Source organism: Lactuca serriola, chromosome 3, assembly GCF_051521515.1.
Source record: "Lactuca serriola cultivar US96UC23 chromosome 3, Lser_US96UC23_V15, whole genome shotgun sequence".
Lineage (NCBI taxonomy): Eukaryota > Viridiplantae > Streptophyta > Magnoliopsida > Asterales > Asteraceae > Lactuca > Lactuca serriola.
In genome coordinates this window covers 44,812,079-44,818,796 of record NC_136410.1, presented here as the reverse complement: position 1 = coordinate 44,818,796, position 6,718 = coordinate 44,812,079, and positions in this window count along the sequence as shown.

Genomic DNA, 6,718 nt, shown 5'->3' with positions numbered 1-6,718 from the left:
TTGAACAGGTTAGGGGCGAAGGATTGGTGGAGATTGCTGACTAGTGCTTACACTCTTGAACAGAGAGATGTCGTTACTTGGGAGTAGTTCTTGGATATATTCCATACGAGATACATTCCATTATTGGAGAGGTAGAGGTTGGCTACGAGTATTTGGATTTGAGACAGACTTCGGAGACGGTGACGAAGATCACCAAGATGTTTACTGAGAGGGCTCTTTTCTGCCTCGAGTTTGCTGCTTCGGAGCAGGCTCAAATGACCTTGTACTTGAGCATGCTCAAGACGGATATTTGACGGTTTGAATCTACACAACGATATGGTACCCTCGCTGAGCTCCAAGAGGCCGCGAGGAGGCGAGAAATTGAGATTAAGACACAAACGAGGGAGTAGCGTCAAGCTCCGATTCAGTCTCATCCTGCAGCGAAGCTGTTCAAACCTGTTGAGTCACGATCAGGAGGTTTGAAGGGTCACACTTGTGGAAAGTTGTAATGCCCGAGAGTTAGGCTAAACGTTAAGGGGATAATAATAATAAATATTTGTTTTATCAAATAATTAAAATCCTCAAATAGGATAAACTTTCTTCGTATGCGTTACAGGTTATATAAATACTTATTTATTATATATGTGTTATGTGGACAAATATTAAAGGTATGTAATATTTGTATAAATCTTATTATAAACTTATCGAAAAATGATAAAATAACATTTTTAAATAGAAGATTATTTAGGATAAATAATCTTAGCGAAAATTGTAACGATTGTAAAATCTCAAACTATATAAAACGTATTTGGTCTAAATAAATTTAAGGGTGAACCCAAGTAATACAACGATAATTTTTCCATTTTTTGATAATAACTGACCGGGTACTTTTTACGACGTTAGTTATCGATTATAAATAATGTGGATAAGATCAAATTAAATAATGTGGATTAGATCAAATTAAATAATGTGGATAAAATCGAATTAAATAATGTGGATAAGATCGAATTTAAATAATATGGATAAGATCGAATTAAATCATGTGGATAAGATTGTGGATAAAATCGAATTAAATAATATTGATAAGAACGAATTAAATAATATGGATAAAAACAAATTAATTAAGCTTAATGGCTAAGTAAACTTAGTGGCTAAGATATCCTAACACTATAAATAGGGAATAAAGTCTCTTCATTTTGTCACACCTTTATCTCTCAAATCTCTCTTCCTCGAGATCTCAGTCAATATGAATTGGTTTCTTGTTCTCGAGTATTGTTAGTAAAACATAGAAGATTAGAGCATGGGAGAATCTTTTATTAGAAAAACTCTAAGCATCGAGGTTACACTCGCAATCTTTCGGATTCCATTAGTCAAGTTGATACACATAGATATGAAGTATTTAATATAAACTACATGCTATGTGTATTATCTGTGTTCTTGATATCTACGTTGGATGAACAAAATATACATGTTTTATTCGGTTTAAACTGTATACGTATTTTATACCTATAATTATGATGGGTAAAGATGGGTAGATTAGAGATGAGATGAGAAACGAAAGATGAGATGAATGATGAGAGATGAAAGATGATATAGATGACGAGAGGTGACAGATGATGAGAAGCGATGACCCAAGCGATGGCCCAGTCATCTAGCAGAGTATAGATGACAACCATGGACTATTCTAGACACTCCAGTGGAACACTAGCAGACTCGCAACTTGTAGGTGTTGTACAACCCTAAAACTTTGGATCTAGGTTTATCTAATTGTACATGCAAATTATCCAAAGCTTATAAACCTTAAGAACTAGCATACTAATTTCGAAAATCATATGTAATTAGGGTTAGAAATTTTACCTTGATTGTTATGTAGCAATAACAATCACAATCCTTCTTGATCTTGACTTCTGAAAGCCTAGCGCCTCAATTGTTACACCTCTAATGGAATCACAAACACCATTAGCGACAAGATGACTTAGGAGAGGGATGAGGAGGCACAAAATTCGTCCAAGGCACTCATGAGAAGCATAGTGCCGAATTTTGGGAGCCTTAGGGTTCCTTTTATAGGTGAGCTGCTAGGGTTTCAATCAAAACCCTAATTGGATTGCTTAGCCACCAAGCAGCCCTTTAGATCCTTCTAGAATCAAGGCCTGGACGATTTCTAAGTGGGCTTTCACCTTGAATTCGTTCACCTTATTCCTAAGGGATCTACAGCCCAAAACCAATTATCTTATAATTGCAATTCCAGTCCCCTAAGTTTAATTAATCTCTTTTGACCACAAAATTAATTAATTCTTGATCAATATTAATTAAACAATATGATTTCTCTTTTAATATATTATTCATATAATATATTAATAAATCATAATTAATCCTCTTTCTCCTTTATTCACCTTATCAGTTGCTATGGTGAAGGCAACCCAAAAGGACCATGCTCATAATCGGATCAAGTACATACCAAAATAGTTATGGGCTTAGACACCTAATCCAACACTTAACACTGCTTATCATCCGCAAATTGACAGTCAGAGTGAGCGGACCATTCCGACATTTGAGGACATTTTGAGAGCTTGTGTCATGGATTTCGATGGTAGTTGGGACTCCTACCGTCCCCTAACTGAGTTTTCTTACAATAACAACTATCACTCCAATATCGGTGTGCTACCATTCGAGCTCCTTTATGGGAGGAAGTATCCTACCCCAGTTTGTTGGGGGCAGATATTGGTCATAGAGTCATGGGAAGGACTGAGGTAGTCCTTCAGGCGACAGAGCTTATTCAGCATATTAGAGAGAGATTGCAGACAACTCAAAGTCGGCAAAAGAGTTATGCCGACAAGCACCGATCTGAGTTAGAGTTTCAGGTTGGCGACATGGTGTTACTGAATGTATCACCCTGGAAGGGTGTAATACGCTTCAGAAAGAGGGGCAAGTTGGGGCCCTGGTATATTGGGCCATTTCGGGTGATTGCCAGGGTTGGCAAGGTAGCTTACAGGCTGGATTTGCCTGAGGAGCTCAGTCAGATCCACGTTACCTTCCACGTTTCGCGGCTTCGGAAGTGTGTGGTTGATGATTCAACGGTTGTTCCTTTGGATGATGTTCAGGTTGATGATCGCCTGAATTATATTGAAAGACCATTGGCGATTTTGGATCGGAAGACGAAGGCCCTGCGCAACAAGGTGGTACCTTTGGTTAAGGTTCAATAGCAACATCAGAAAGGTTCTGAGTGGACTTGGGAACTCGAGGCAGAGATGCGGGAGCATTATCCTGAGTTGTTCACAGCAGTGAACTTTGAGGACGGATTTTGATTCAAGTGGGGAGAATTTTAACATCTTGATATTGAGGTATTTCCATTTTTAACACTAAGTATGAAAATCTATTGCATTTTAGCCCTTATGTGTGAAGACTGTTGCAAAATGGCCCATAGTGGCATTTTTGTAATTTTTGGGCGAAGGGCACGTACGCTGGGCGTACATAGCGTACGCATGGTGTATGTGGCAGGATACCAAACCCTAATTTTTAGGGTTTGAACCCTATTGAAACATCCTTATGTCTCAAGTCTCCTTCTTTTCATCAGCCTCCAACCCCATTTCGACCCCGTAGCAAACCCAAATCCTTTTTGAGGCAATTTTGAGCTAGGTGTGTGTGTTTCGGTGAAGGAGGAAGGAAGAAAAGGAAATCATCCTAGAAGTGCGAAGCATGTTGGATCCAAAATCGCATCATCTTTGGACACTCGTTGAAGGTAAAAAGCTCTAAACTTGATGAAGCTACGATTAAATCTAATTTGGCCATGAAGTTTATGTTTTTTTGGTCCCATTAGTTTGGTATTTTGAGTATGAGTTACTTCAATCCATTTAAGTTGTCCTTTCATACGTTTTAGGGTGTTTAGATGCATAAAAATGTGGTCTTGGTTATTATGTGCCTTCTTTGCATGAGTTTAGATGTCTTTATAGGTTACAAGGTTAGGGTTTTTGGTATTTAGCACTTAATGGCAATGCAAGACCATAAAGTTGGAAACTTCATGGTCAAGGACAACATTTGGGGCCTAGATATGCAATGTTGATGTAAGCGCTTAAGCATTAAGCTATTAATGAGATGGAAAAGGAGCCAGACGCATACGTTAGGCATACCAAGTGGTACATTGTGCGTACGCAATTAAACCCCTACTTTTGGTCAATGCTCGAGTACGCCCCATGTACAGGCTACGTATATCTAACGTACTTAGTTGGGTTGACTCGGTTGACTTTTGACTTTGACCAGGGGTTGACCAAGTTTGACCTAAGGGTATTTAGGGTATTTTTGATTATAAGTTAAGATTGTTCATGTTCCAATGAATAGGTGACCGGTTGAGCTGATATTTACAGTTGTGTCCTGTTCAGCGATCTTTTCAGTCTAGAAGGTGAGTTTTCATCATTGTACTTATGGGTCGAAGGTACCAAGGCCGACCCTCTAGATTTGATATCCTGGTATATTTGTAGATTTTATGCTGAGTATATGGTAGATCCGTATGATTATCTGTACTTTTTGGATATTGATTGTTATAATATATGTTGATATATTATGGTCGGTTGGGTCGAGGCGGTCCTACTTTGTGCTGAAGGCCAAGATACCTAGGATGCTCCAGATAGACTGAAGGCATACGAGGCGGTACAGTCAGGTCGAAGTCCCGGAGAGCAGTCTAGATAAGTTGTAGGTCTGACGCGGCGGTCTAGTCATGATGAAGGTTGTCCATATAGGTTGTAGGCCCGACGTGGTGGTCTGGTCAAGCTGAAGGCTCATGTATGTGTGATGTTATTTGTATGGTTGTGTGTGGTACTTTGGGGGAACTCACTAAGTTTTGACTTACGATTTAAGTTTATGTTTCAGGTACTTCAAATGCAGAGCTGGCCAGACAGTGGGCAACCCGGGCGACCGCCCAGGGCCCACGACTCCTGGGGGCCCAAAATTTATGGGCTATATTGATGGGGTTTAGGTAAAACAAATAAACTAGAAAACAGTTCTTAAGTTCACATGCAACCTACTTTGGATCTATGTTTTATCTATTGAACATACAACTTTGAATTGCAAAACAAGAACCCTAGAGGAGAGAGGCTATTTTTGAAATCTATAAACTAGGGTTTAGTAATTACATACCTTTCAATTGTTATAGTAAACAGTTGATAATTCCCTCGATCTTGATCTTGATCTTCTTGGAAGCTTAGCACCACAAGTGTAATGCCTCTAATGGAATCACACCCAAACGAGCAAGAAGGAAAGTAGAGGAGAGAGGGGAGAGGGAGTATGCAAAATTTCGGCCCTTAGGGTTTCTTCAAAAGAAAAGAGTGACCAAACTATGAACCAGGATGCTCCTTATATAGCTGAGGGATCTAGGGTTTAGGGGAAACCCTAGTTATCCTTTGCTTAGGGCCTAAGCAAACCCAAGGGCCTTATCCAAGCCCTTATGGACGAAATTATTAGGGTTTCCCCTAAAGATTTCTTCCACCCTCTTCCAAGGGGGTTCTAGAGTCTTCCACTCAACTATTAGATAATTACAAACTAGTCCCTGCACTTTATAATTAATTCTTTTAACCCCAAAATTAATTCTAATTAATTTCTGGCTAACAATTAATTAAACAAAATGATTTCTTATTAATATATTAATCTTTTAACATATTAATAAATTCATTTATATTAATTTATTAATCTTATAATAAATTAATATCTCTCCTTTCATAATTTCTTTATCCGGTTGCTAGGTTTGAGGGCAACCCAAAAGGACTGTGCTGCTATCAATTCAAGTACATATCAATTATAGTTATGGGCTTAGACACCTAATCCAACATATATAGTGTATATATATATATATATATATATATATATATATATATATATATATATATATATATATATATAAAATTATTACCAAAATGATTTTTAGGGCCTAATGTTGGTTCAAAATTAAACTAGCTCAAAAGATAAACAATTTGACTTGCTTCTTATTGTTAATTGCATGTGTTTATAGTCAATAATAAATGATATTTTTTTGAATCTTTATTATATTTATCTTTAAGGGGTTTTTTTTTCTTTTCGCCCCGGGCCCCATATACATTTGGACCGATCCTGTTCAAATGATCGGAACAAAGGTGAAGGCGTGATCGTACACATCCTTCGGTGTTATGCTTTTAAAGATTTATGATACATTGATCTTGGGAATATGTGTATTCTGATACTTCATTTTGATATGGGTTTGCCTAAAAACAATGATTTCCTTTAAATTAAAAATGAAAATATTTATCGTGTTTTTGGGATGTTTCAGTAATCCCTAATTTCTATAGTAATTTTTCTATTTCTCTTTCTTCTTACAATCCAAGCTAGAAAAAATATTGTTGTAGAAGTCGACTTTCTTCTCTAAATCAGTTGTCAACACCCCTCTTCTCCTAGTCGTAATCTTTTTTTTGAAATTGGTACCAGGTTTCCCAAAGGTATTACCGTATTTATCTTTTCGACTGTAGCATTCTTAATTAGCTATTTGTTTATGTGAGTTGGTGTTCGACATTTGCTTTTGGGTCTCAACTGGTAAAAATTGTGGAACAATATTTGTTAGTGTTTTATCTTTATTGTTTTCAGCATATTCCAACTTTGAAAGTCAATTGACAATTGAGTATTTCAATCTTACAATCTCTTGTTTAATATTTTTATTCTTTAATATATTGTTGATAGAATTAGTGTTCATGGTTTATTATTTTGTACCAGAGTTATTGTC